Source organism: Crocodylus porosus, unplaced genomic scaffold (genome assembly GCF_001723895.1).
Source record: "Crocodylus porosus isolate Cpor-Errol unplaced genomic scaffold, CroPor_comp1, whole genome shotgun sequence".
Taxonomy (NCBI): Eukaryota; Metazoa; Chordata; order Crocodylia; family Crocodylidae; genus Crocodylus; species Crocodylus porosus.
The window spans coordinates 2,081,530-2,095,394 of record NW_017728927.1 but is presented as its reverse complement, the minus strand read 5'-3'; the positions used below and the strand labels follow the sequence as shown (position 1 = coordinate 2,095,394).

Here is a 13,865-nt window from a genome sequence, read left to right as displayed (position 1 = left end):
AGCAATCAGGGGGCTAGGGTGAGGCATGTGGGATACAACCCTTTACACATGTAAATTGATATTCTTGTTTCTTTAGTTTAGTTTCTTTAAACATTTAGTTTCTTACTTTGAATACACAATGCAACATTTTGTGTACATCTGCGGATTAGGCATGCTGAACATTTGGCGATATGTCATATTTACATAGGATGTTATCAGAGCATACTGCAAGTTTGGCCTCTTTGAATTGTTTCATGAACAGCATGGAAAAACACATTTTATTTCATAATCTGAGATTCTAATATGAATGACATATGAGTGTTTATTCCTAAAAAATGGCTTTATCTAGCTTTTGGCCAATTAGGCGTTTCCAGACTAGCAGCTGTACTATTCTTTCTAACTGACCTCGTCAATGAACTGAAACGTGGATTCTTTTTTTCTTATGGAAATATGGATTTCCTTTTTTAACAGACATTTTTCACTATTCAAAACTATCATAGCTTAATCTTTGGGCATCCTTTAAAAACCCATTACAGTGCATATGCATGTGTATTTGTGGTGTTTAATTTGCAATGCATTTATTTATCACATATTGGAATACCCCAGGCCACCTATTAACTGTTGTGTACTTTTTGTTAGTTAAACATGAGAATAGGAAGCATATTATGAATTGCACATAACTTGTCTTCTATCCATTCATATTCATCTGTATTCTGTAGCCCATGTTTCACTTACTTCCTTTTCTATTTCTTTAATTTTGATGATATTAAAAATGGCTGCATTCACATTATGGACTGTCCCCCAGTGAGTAACTGAAGACTTTTCAACAGGGCCAACCAATGAAATTCAATATCTTCTCTACCATGTCATTTTGGGGACCCTCTGAACCCTGCGCCCTCCTCCTCCAAATCAAAACCAGAACTGGCCAGTATGCAAGCTTTACCCTGAGGTTTTCTCTTGAATGTCAGATGTCAGCAGCCTGGAGGTCAGAGGCTAAGGCCCACTGTCTCCCCCGCCTCCCAGTGAGGTGGATGGGACAGGGTGGTGGTGTGCCCTGTCCATGGTGGCCTTGGGTTCCCCTCTTGGGGACCCTTTGCTGCTTCAAAATCCCTTCTTTTGTATCCTTTTTCCCTCTGTGATGACTCTTTCCTCCCTGGCCATCACTGATTGGTCTCCCTGTTGTCGTCATACTGTCCACGTTCTGTCCTGTTAGCATATTCCTTTGTTTTACAAACCCATCACATGTGCACATCTTAATTTAGGCTTTTTCTGGGTCTTCTAATTTGGTCTATCTACCATAACTGGAAATCCCAAGGATCCTGTAGTTGGGCACTGTGACCTGGTGCCACCTTATCTTATGTTAGAGAACAGTGTAGTACGTGACTTCAATTCCCATCCTGTGTGTCTGCTTGCTGCTTGCCTGTATCAGACACGGCGGGCCCTGAAGAAACTTTGTCACAGACAGGTTTTTTAAAAATCAATTAACCCTTGCTGTTGCCCTGGACCAGTATTCTAATGCATATCTACCTTACTTATAAGCCAAAAGCAAACCTCTAAACATCATTTTCTAGCTATCAGAAATGTGATATGTGAAATTTCAGAAGGATCTTTTGTAAGGGCAACTTAGGAGAGAAAAGTAAAAATCACACCAATTATGGGATGCTCTTTCTGCCCTAATTATGAATTCCTAATAAACACTGGGTACATCTATACAAAACTTTACTGTGGAACTGACTAATTAGCTCTGCAGTAAAATGCCATCACGTGGCACTAGATTGCAGTAAACTAATTAACTCTGTTGTAGGATAGTACTGCACAACATAAGTATTATCCTACAGCAGAGTAGTTCTGTTCAGCAAAATGCATGTTTAGATAGATGGTGATGGGGCTGGCTGGGGCACGAGAAGCTGTATGGTGCAGGGGCTGTCTGTTGGGCAGTCCTGCACTGTATCACCCTCATGCCCCAGCTAGCCCCTCCACAGCATGTTGAGCTGACGGGGAGCAGCTCCAGGCTGAAAGGCTGACCCCCTGGACTTCCTGCCAGGGCTGCACTATCCCAGCTTAACATGCTGTCATTAAAATAAAAATACAATTAAAATAAAAATATACAGGTTGTGATTGATTCCTATTAGTATTTCTGGTCAGAAATATTGTAGCAGTGATCAGTAGTGTCACTAACACATAACTGAGTTAGCTTAACTGAAGTAATTAGAAAGACTACCATTAACTTCAGTGGGACCTGGACCAGGCTTACTTACCTTGGACATGTTTTAAATTAGCAATAGGAGATGCATATTCAAATTGGTACATCTGACTGATTGACATATTTATTAAAAAAAACATGATATGTAAATCCTCACCAGTGTGCACAGTGAGTATTGGCTTTTATACTGAATATATTTGCAAGGTTTGTTGGCCATATTTTGTGTTTACTTGCAATCTGCAACTCCCTTGGCACCAGTGAGGTGACAGGAATGTAAATGAGAACACAAATTATTCAGTTTCTCTCTCTCTCTCTACTATTATTTAAAAAAAACCCACATAAAACCATTGTTTAGGTATTATACTCGATACAAATATGATAGAGACTTTCCAAAATGCTATCTTCTTTTATGGGAACTTGACTCTGAATCTGGTACAAAGTGCTTGCTTGGAACCTTATGTTTAGGCTGTTTATCCCAGGATCCTGGTAAATGTTACCAATTTTACTTCTCTCCCTTGTTCCCACTGGGGCTGATTTTTGAGCCAAAGTCAGTAAGAGAGCAAAGGTCTATTTCCCATGTCGTTATTTCTGGATGCTTCTCTACAAACATTTATTTGAACGAAATTCTTGTATCCTTGAACTAGAGACATTTTTTTAAGCAAGACGAAACTTTCATTTCAGTTACATCCAGGAAAAGGACAGGTGATTGTAACAGCAGAAAGTGAATGATTGGCATTGCTTATGTGCTTGTTTATGCCAACACATGGCAGTTCTGCTTTTGGCCACCAGTCAGGCAACTTTCACATAGTTTGTTCTGACAGATCTTTGACAGAATCTTGACTTGTGCCAAGAGTACATTTTAGCTGGACATGCATGTGCCATACTGCATCTATGTAATGGTCCAAAGCAAAGGCAGGTTAAAATTAATGGAGAGATTTGATGGTAACCAACAGTGTGGTTATGAGGAGCTTGTCTTAGATGTGAGGGGCAGTGTGGGAGAAATCAGGAAGATGTGTGCTTGAAAATCTAACAGCTGGACAAAGAGGTTGTCATCATTAGCTGATTGGAAGCAGGGGTCAGCACTGTAATAATGAATAAGATGAATGAGAGAATGAAAATATGAAAGGGCATTCAGGATGAAGACAAGACACTTAGGTTTGATGTAACAGAGAAGGGGGACCCAGCTATGGACTGCAGAGAGAGGGGTGACATGCTCAAACCAACACAAGGCAACACATGAAGCAACAACTGATCTTTGACCAGCGTTCTGAATGGAGATAAGCAGGATGAAACTGCATTTGCAAAGGCTAGAGAAAGAAGTTGCTGTAATCCAGACTTGAGGTGCATCGATACATCAGTCCAATATCAGATCGGCCCTGATATAAAGAAAATTGATCATATATGAAATTGGCCTCATTTGGCTGATAATTTGGGCAATAAGTGCCCATGCGTGTGTGCAGCCACAGCACAGAACATAGGCAGCAAGGAGCACAGCCTGGCAGCTTGGAGAGCTGTGTGCAACTGGTAAGACTGGTGTGGTAGAAGGACAGCGGGGAGGGATGGGGTGTGCAGGGGCAGATCAAGGCCTCTGCAGTGAGAGAGGGGCTGGAGCAAGCACTGCCCAGCCGGGGAGGGCGCAGGATGGAGCTGTCGCTCACTCGGAGGTGCGGGGGGGGCTGCTGTATGCCTCTCACCCAAGAGCCGTTGGCCTGGCACTCGCCTGCTCATCTGATGGCTCCCGCTGCTGCTCTCACTGCTCATTCAGGAAGTCATGGGAGGGCTGTGTGCTCCCGGATCTGTGTGGGGTGGGGAGGGCTGGGCTGGGGCTGCGTGGGGCTCTTCCTGGCCCACCCAGCCCTGCCCTGCACAAGTCCAGGGGCACATTCCCCCCACGCATATGCCCTCCTGGACGAGTGGTGGGAGTAGTGGCAGGAGCCACTGGGCAAGCAGGAAAGTGCTGGACCAGCAACTTCCAGACCAGTGGCGTGCAGCGACGGAAACCTCCCCCCTGCTCCTCCCCACACCTCCATGGATAAGCTACAGTTCCATCCCATGCCCGCCCCAGCTCCACTCCTTCATCACCATGGGAGCCTTGATCTGCCCCCCACACCCCTTCCCTCCCCTTCCACCACACCAGACTTAAAAGCTGCATGCAGCTCTCCAAGCTGCCAGGATGGTATCGGAAATTGGATTGGTATCAGCCAATATGGCTCCTTAAAAATTGGCTATCGGTACCAACCCCAGAAATGTCTATCAGTGCACCCCTAATCCAGACACCAGATGACAAGGGCCTGGTACTGTTGTAGCTGAGTGGATGATTAGCAAAGGCCATATCTTAAGAGATGTTATACACTAAATACTGGAAGGTCCAAAGGGAAATCATTAAGCACACCTATACGTGTGCTGAACGTCTGCTCCAACACGTGCTAATTAATGTGATTACTTAAGTCTTCTGGAGTTTGCTAAATAATGCACTCCTGCAGCCTCCACATCACATCTGTTCAGCGTCCCCACACTTCAAAATAGTCGTGGGGGTGTTTGAACTAAAGCTTCTTGAACAAGTTTAATTAGAGCGAGTTGAATGAGCTTTAGTTAAAGCACCCGCGCTGCCATTTTGAAGCACAGGGATGCTGATACATGAGACGCAGAGCCTGGCTGAAGCACAGTAATTACTATGCTCCAGCAGACTTGATTACTTGAGCCTGCTCTGTAATTACGGTGCATTGGAGCAGCCCCCCAGCTCATGTATAGGCACCCAAGGTGTAGAAGGAAAGGAAAAACACAGACTAGAGGGAGAGCCTCTGGAAACCCCACAAGAAGGGAAGATGAGGAGGATCCTTCAAGGCAGCTGATAGAATCATAGGGCTGGAAGGGACCCTGAAGGATCATCAGGTCCAGCCCCCTGCATGAGCAGGAAAGACATCTGGGGTCAGGTGACCATCCAGTCTTCTCTTGAAGACCTCTTGATTGCACCCCCTCTGGGGGGAGCTTGTTCCATAGTCTGGACACCCTAGTTGTGAAGAAGTTTTTCCTAATGTTCAGCCTGAAACTGTCTTCCAGGAGTTTGTGGCCATTGTTTCTAGTTTTCCCCTAGGGTGCCCTGGTGAACAGCTGTTCACTGAGCCCCTGATGTATGCCTCTGATATAGCAGTAAGCCGCAATCAGGTCCCTTCTCAGCCTTCTTTTCTTTAGGCTGAAGAGTCCAAGATCCCCCAGCCTCTCCTTGTATGGCTTGCCATGCAAGTCTCTGATCATATGAGTGGCCCTTCTCTGGACTCTCTTGAGCTTTAATACACCCTTGTTGAAGTGCAGTGCCCAGAACTGGATGCAATACTCTAGTCACAGCTGTACCAACGTTGAGTAAAGTGGGAGAACCTCTTCTTTGATTTCACTGGAGATGCATCCATTGATGCATGCCAGAGTTTTATTGGCCCTAGCGGTTGCTATGTTGTATTGCCGACTCATGTTCATGCTGGGATCTGTTGTTACCCCCAGATCCCTTTCATTTGTAGTGCTGGTCAAGTTAGCAATGCCCAGCCTGTAGGTGTGCTGGGGGTTCTTCCTTCCTAGATGCAGCACTTTGCATTTCTCTACGTTGAATCTTATCTGGTTCCATTCTGCTCAACATGCCAGCCTGTCTAGGTCTGCTTGCATCTGCAGCCTATCTGCAGGTGTGTTCGCAAAACCCCATATCTTGGTGTCATCCGTGAACTTGGCCAATGGGTTTTTCACCGCCTCATCCATGTTGTTGATGAAGATGTTGAACAGCACTGGGCCAAGTACCGACCCCTGGGGTACACTGCTACCCGCATCTTATGAGGACAACACCAATCCATTTATTTGGACTTTCTGTGTCCTCTACCACAACCAGTTTTGCACCCACTTGACAGTCCCGCAGTTGAGCCTGATAATATCTTCTGGTTTTCTGATCAGAACCTTGTGAGATACCAGGTCAAAGGCTTTCTGGAAGTGAAGGTATATGCTGTCAACCGCTTTTTTCTCATCCAGGTGATGAGTCACTTGATCATAGAAAGAAATGAGGTTGGTCAGACAACACCTGCCAGCAATGAAGCCATGCTGGCTGTCATTCAGTATCATGCCTTCTGCAAGTTTGTTGCATGTAGCCTCTTTGATGAATGTTTCTAGGATTTTCCCTGGAATAGAAGTTAAGCTAATTGTCCTGTAGTTTCCCAGGTCCTCAAACTTCCCTCTTCTAAAAGAGCAATTAGAGAAATAGAGAGTTAAGAGAGTAGAAAATCATGGACTATGGAGGCGAGGGAGATTAGGTATAGGTCAAATGGAGGCGTTTGTGGTGGAGAGCAGACAAATTTCTAAGAGCATGGGAGGACAAAATTATATGAGAAGTGAGAAGAGAAGACAGAATGAGAGAGACAAGGAAGGGGATGTCTAACTTTGTCAGTTTTCTCTTGAAATAAATCAGTAAGATCTTGCACAAAAAGAAAGAAAAGCAAAAGGAATTTAATTTTTTTAATTTTAAGATAGGATTTTGCAGCCTAAAGCATTATGAGAACCAAATAAACAATCTAACATGTGGAAACATTAGTTTTGAGAACATCCAACTTCTGGGTGCGTTCTCAGACATCAAGCTGATATGAATAATGCAAAAGCTTAATTTTTCAGTTAAAAATTGGGATAAACCATTTATATCTCCTGGTTTATTCCCCTGTTGTATCAGGATCTTTTCCTACAGTTTTTTGTTTGTCCTTTATCCTGTCTGTTTTCAGTTGTTTCTGAGAAAAGACTTTTTCACTTATTTTCACTTGAGAATTGAGCAATATGTTCATTTTTTTCAGAATAAAAATTGAACAAAATGTAAGAATTTTTGATAACTGTTATTCTGATATTTCATTCAGCTTGTATAGAAATAGTCACAGGAAAGGGAGGTTGTAACTGAATCTCTGACAAAATGTATTACATTAAAAAATACATCAAGGAAAGGAAAGTGAATGGAATGGTAACCATTAATGACCTTTGTAGCTTGCAGTGAATTCATCTAGACATTAATGATATTTTTGCAGTGTATTGTACAAAACACATAATGTATAAAATAAAGAATGGAAAATGATTCCTGTGTATAAATAGTTTATAAACACATCTGCAGGTTAACAATACACATTGTGCAAACCTTTCCTGTGTTTATCCTGATATATGCAGCATAGGATTTTTTCCTTCTAAAGGCAGGCTGCTGTAGATCTTCATATTTCACTAACAATGGAACAGTGCATAGTATAAAAAACCACCTACTGGCTAAATTCATCTCTGGTATCACTTTACTTACTTTAATAGAGATACACTAAGGTGAATTCAGTTCATTATTTTCAGTGATAACTACACCACTATTTTGATTAGTTATTTTATTCATTACAGAGGAAAGAACAAATTATCTCAGACAGAGTGCATGTGAGATGATTTTTACTTCCCTGTCAAAGAAGTATAGATTTTACCTTCTGAAATAATTCGCAATGAGACACGGCTCATTTACTGTGCATACTTTAATACCATGCCTTAGAATAACCATTTTATAAAGAGATTGGTCCAAAATCTGCCAGTGGGTTTTAGGTGCAGTGAATGTCACGACTTGGCCTTGCAGTAGGATTTGGCATCTAACTTAATCTAACGAAAGGCTTTCTTGTGAAAGAGCTGGCTCTTTAAAGCACAGTACTACGGCATGTTCTTAGGCTGTTGGAACCACAGCTGTTATTGTCATGGCAAGCCTGGGGATTACTCCTCTGGGAGACTGATTTGTTCTTACATAGCTGAATTCTGGACTAGAAGTTAGCTGCACGTGAAGTCTGAGAGTTTACTATGAAGCAGATGGAAAAAAAACCTGAAGCTGAGACCTGATAACTGTTTGACCTCTCTCCTCCCTTTTTTCTAAAACAATGCACTTTCCTCTATGTGAAAGTCATATTTGTGTGTGCACATAACTGTTCTTCCTGATTCTTGTGTCAGATAATGTCCATGGATGGCATCAGATCTTCCCAAAGTAGGACAAAACTTACTGGAAAACTCATAGGGCGTATCCACACATGCAGGTATGTGCGCTTGCAGCAGCTCAAACAGGAGCAGTACAAATTTGATCTGGGGATTTTTGCCTCAGTGCACATGCCAAGACATGAACTTTGGTGGGGGGCAAGTTGTGCCACTTGGGGAAAAATAACACTGCCCAGCTCCTCTCGGATCTACAACTGAGGGGAGCTAGAGTATAAAAACAGCAGTATAAAAACCTGCCCTGGCAAGCAGCTCAGGGCTGCTTGCTCTCAAGAGTTTCTGAAGCCTGGCCAGTTGGTACTGGGGACACTACCCCTTGTGCCAGCTGGACTGCTGAAGCAGCCCTGAGAGTTTCCTGCACCCTCTACCCACTGCAGCAGTCTGGCAGTGGGGGCTGCTGCCTGGCTGCAACCTGTTACCACCTGCAACAGCATGTGGCTCCAAGGCTGCATGCCTACCAGACCCACATGGGGACTGCATGGCTGCAGCAAAGGCAGCTGCCAGTAGGATGTGGCTGCACAATTGGCCTTTGTGCAGCACTACTGTCATGTGTGCCACTGCCCTGCTATCTGGGCAGCTATCGCTTGGAAGCTGTTCTCAGTGTGGTGGCCTGCTTTGAACTGTCAAAGCATGTCCTCCTGGCCCCAAGTGGCCAGGAGGTCAGCCACCTCCAGCTAGGTCCCAGGTGCCAGCTCTGAGCAGGCTTCTCTGCCTGGGTCCTGCCACCTGCCTCACTAGCAGGAATTCTGGTGTTCCCAATTTAAAAACTGCAAAATCTCTGATTAAAAAAAAATCCCAAATTCACTCTTTAAAATACTCCAAAATCCATGTTCTTCCACAATTAAAACAAAAGACCACTATATATATACTGTATAGAGAAAGAGAGAGAGAAAAAGAGATCAGCTGGGCAATATTTTATTGATATATTTACAATTTTAAAGCAATTTGGAAGCCTGCCGGTGTCTCTATCATCATAATAAAATAAATTGTAAATATCAATATGTTTTGCTATTTGTTTTTGATTTTCTTATCATAGAACAGTTAGAGCTCCCTCTGACCCCTTCACTAACTAGGATGTGGGGACAGTAGCCCTGCAGCCACAGATCCTGCCAGCAGGTCTCATCCTGCCTGGCAGCTGGGCATGCAAGGTGTGTGCTGGGGTGATATGGGTTTGCAGGAATACCCACAGTACCCCCCCACCAGTTCTACTTACCCCCAACAGTGCTCAGGTCCCGATCCTTGCTGCGCTTCTGCTTGCCCTAGCACGCCGCGGGGGGCGAGCCCTGCGTGCTGGGGTAGCAAAAGCACTTAAAGAAGCTCTGGCCAGAAACCAGAGCATCTCTCCAGAGGACCCTGGTTACCTCAGCGCAGTCCAGGACTGTGCCCTGTCCCACTTTTTTCCCTCATGTTTGTTTTTTTGGGGTTTTTTGATACCTGGATGACTTTTGCAGCATCTCAAACTGGTTCACAGCATGCCTTCTGCAGCATCTCAAACTGGTTTGGGATGCTGCGAGAGGTCTGTACATGCTTGTCTGGACACACCCATAGGGTTTTCCAAGATCTTTCCCTACCACTGGGGAATTGCTTGTAGCTCTAGAGGGTGGTAGCCCCTTAACTGTATGGACTCCCTGGTTTCTTCCCTGCAGTCGGACACTCCTCACATTCTGTTCCTGGGCCAGCTGTCTAGCTGTTGGAACAGTAAATTGGTCCCCAATGTGTGCTAGTACATTACTTGGCTTTCCTTTGAGAACACATCATGTGTAGGGGCCAACCTTTTTGACAAGAGCCCCACCAGGTTATCTTCATACCCTCTCCAAGTGCTACTCTGATCCCCTTCTCTTGCCTGATCTGCTGTTTTACCTTTTGCTCCCTGCCTGACATGTTGCTGTGCTTTCTGTTCTCTGCCCTGTGCTCCCTGCCAGATCTGTTGCTCTGTTTTTTGCTCTCTGTCTTTTATGTGTCACTGTCTTCTTTGCTACCTCCTTGAATTGCCACATGCCGCATCCAGAGGCAGCCCTGCCACCCAGGGCACTCAAGTGCTCAGTTATGCCTTTGATTTTGGAGGGTTGTAGTTTATGACCAAAGTGAAATGGTTCACTACAAGTAATAATGAAGGAACTCAGTGGCCTACATGACAGCTAAAAGCTGTCCCATGCTTCCTGTCAAAGAAGCTGATAGAGGCACAGGATCTTCTGGAGTTCCACCTCTAATAGTACAAGTGTTCACTGTCCCTAATAGGCAACTGAGGCTTCATTTACAGTTTCAAAGTATGATTTACCATCCATGAGCTCTCACTTATGTATAGATGCTTGTTTTATATGCAGTGTTCAAGTCCCTTATAATAAATTATTCAGATGGAAAATACAGTCTCGTTATAAATATGAAATCAGTTCCATTTAAAAATGTTTATACTTTTTTTATTTTGAAATTTCTGAAATGCCCATATCAGAGCCTGTAGGTACAGCTACATAAATTATAAGAAAATGAAAGCATACTAACCTGACAGTATTAACTGATGAACATGGAACAACCTACACAACAAAAAATCATGTAAACCCTGCCTGAGGCACCCCATAGGCAGAAAAAGTTGGGGTGTGTAAAGCTTTGCAGTTTGGCTTGAAGTTGAACACATTTGTGTTTTGTCAGAGTAGCAGGAGAACAAATCCCAGAGTCTCAACCGCCAACAGAGAACACCTGGTCTGCACTTTGCACCCTCAGGATTGTGGGCTTTCAGAGAAAGCGCTCTTGCTTCTCCCAACTGTTAGGGTGCAGTCCTGTTAGGGTGGAGAGGTATTCTCTAGGAAAATAAAGATTATAGTTATTATTTCCTCAAAGCCTGTTTTGAATTGCACCTGGAACCACAGTTTATGGTATTGGTTTTCAGTCTATGGTCTGCAGACCCCTGGGGGTCTGCAAAATATGTCTAAGGGGTCCATGAAAGGTTACTATGATCAATCAAAAGATTACTATGATCAATCACAGTTCAACAGGGTCCACACTTCTATTTGAAATTTTTTAGGGGTCCACAAATGAAAAAATGTTGAAAACCACTGCTCTATGGTATACTGTAGTCTAGCAAGCAGACCCACATTGTAGGAGTTTTTAAGCATAGTTTTATGTAAAGCACTCCAAAGTCCCCTCTGGTGGTGGTAAAGGCTTAGGCAACACTGGGGAAGGCCACATCTAAGAGTAAAGGTCACAATTATGGTGCCAAGCATAGATAAAAATAGTGTTCTTGGCAACATGTGATCTCTTTGAATTTAAGACTGCCCAAGGATTGTAAACCACCTGAGTGATGGACTGATTTAGGAGGCAGCCTTCATTGACAAAGGGCTTACTAAGGCTGTGATGGAACTGAATGTTGCCCTACACTTGATCAGTAAATCACCCTTCCCAGACAGTCTCCTAGGTGACTTTAAGGGAGTGCAAAATTCATTCCCTGTGAAAGGATCTACAGCCCTGGCCCCTTAAAATTCTCCTTGGCTTGCCAAGGAATGTCTAGGGAAACACAACCTGCCAATTTTCCTAGTCACAGGCAAAGAATAACTATAATGATAAAGGATGAGCAGTTGTAGCTACTAACTGTTTTAAGGCCAAAGGAACAGAACCAGACTTAATACAGAAGGTGATTTTCTTTTCTGAAATAGCTGCAAAATATGTTCCAAACTGCAGATGCCATTAATTATTTCTCAGTTGTTCATTGCATCTGCCTGCTGCTCCCAGGACTCGGCAGAGACTCCTTCTAGTTGGTCCTAAATGCTGCTTTCTGCTTTTGTCCCTGAGTCATTAACTCTGCCCTCTGTTCTCCATTGTAGGCATGAAATTCTGCCACTTGGCCCCAGATGCTGGCTGCTCTTTTTCAACTTGATTCCATGATCATTTCTCATTTGTGCTGCTTTTGCATTGAAGTTACTGCTCCTGGCTAGGGATTCTCGAGGGGAGGAAGGGGTGGGAGGTAAAATGTTGTGCTATTTTAGAATATGGAATATTTGCCTGGGGTTCCAGCTGTAAGAGATTTTGGCTCTCGGTCCTTAATTTCTTTCCTTCCTTCTCTTTCCCCTTTACTCTGAGCTGGTTTCACCTGCTTTTTTTATCTCCAAATGGTCTGCTCAGTCCTGTGCGTTTGGTCTGGGATGTTATTTGGCACTTATCCTTGACTCTTAGTACTGTACAGTATATATGAATATTTGGATGTACACATGTTTTTTTCCTACCTCCTTCTCTCGACCACTCAACAGATCGTGTTTTTAGTGAAACAGTGACACAATGCTTTGCCTGTTCTCCGTGTGCCTGAGTATGCACAACACGTCCATGCTGGCCCCCAACAAAAGGAAAACAACATTACCACCATTTTCTTTCTCTGCCTCAGAAGTGATTATATCTCCCAGCGTGCCCCAGCGTACATGTTGGATTGCTTGCTTATTTCAACAGTGTGTATAATAGAATAGCGTTGGCAGCACTTGCTAACTGTATGGAACAAGACTTCAAAACTAAATAGTGCTGTAAACACCATTAGAAACAATGCATGTTTTGTAAAAGGAAAAAAGCCTAACCCTGTCATTATACAATTTATTTATGGTTAGCAAATTTAAATAATTTTCAGACTATTTGCATTAGATGTCTGTTTTTATACAGTTATATTTGTTTTGTCATTAATAATCACTTGTAGAAAGTGACAACGATTTTGAATTGAATAGTAAAGCTGCAATTTAGGAGAGAAGAAAAGTTTTATTTTACTACTGTAACTAGCAACAACAGAACTGTTTATCAATGCCTAATGGGAGTGCAGTGCAGTCAGACAGTATCTTGAGCAAAGATGTGCCATCTGAGTTGCATAGTATTTGATTTCATTAACCACATCAAAGCAAAATTTTTAGTTCTGTGTTCTGAGTAGCCTTTTTTCCTTTTTGCATACATGTCAGTTTTGGTATGAACTGTAATTTGGCAAACCAGAATTAGCAGGTCAAACAATTTTTTCTAAAATTATTGTGGTCTAAAAATGTTTTTATTGAAGCCCCTCAGATCTAAGGTTTCAGATTATGCTAATGTTTGCTTTTATAATGCTAAACAGAACAGATGCCTAGGCCTGTGCAGTTGGGTTTCATTTTGTTCTTTCTTTGAACATTATTACAAAAGTTGGAAGTCACTCCTATTAGCTCTCCAAACATACAATAGTCCTAATGCAGTTGTTTCCTCTGTACATCCTGGGCAAGCCAGAGAAAGCCACAGCCTCTTTGCACCCTTTAATTTCCATTGGGTGCACATATTTTCCCAAAGTGTTCCTCTTGCTAGTCACACCTGCTTACTCAACTGGTCAGGTGCACTGGGGTAAGCAGTTTGCAGTGCTTAAATACAATCCCTCTCTCAGCCCCCTGTCTTAGTGCACTCTACTTCTTGCCCTAGACTCTCATTTTGGGCCACTCTGTTGCCCAGTAGGAGCTCTGCTCATCAAAAGAGTTGCATTTATTTCTCTGGCACACGGATAGCACTGATATGTTTTCAACTTTTGTGTAAGAAAAGTTTTTTTCTATACAAAACAGTCAATGCAACCATTCAGGCTTTTATTTTAGATTGAGAAAAACAACTACAGTAATTGTTTTAATCTTGTATTATGCTGAGTGCCTTCAACTGCTAAATTTAATGAGAAATTAAAGTTCTCACTATGTTGAAG

The 13,865-nt window shown here is 43.1% G+C and overlaps 1 protein-coding gene across 1 annotated transcript in view; it reads left to right on the top strand.

Annotated features, from left to right (window-relative positions):
- IQCK (IQ motif containing K) overlaps nt 1–13,865 on the top strand; it is an 88,150-nt gene that overhangs the window by 14,896 nt on the left and 59,389 nt on the right. The gene's annotated exons all lie outside the window — the stretch shown is intronic.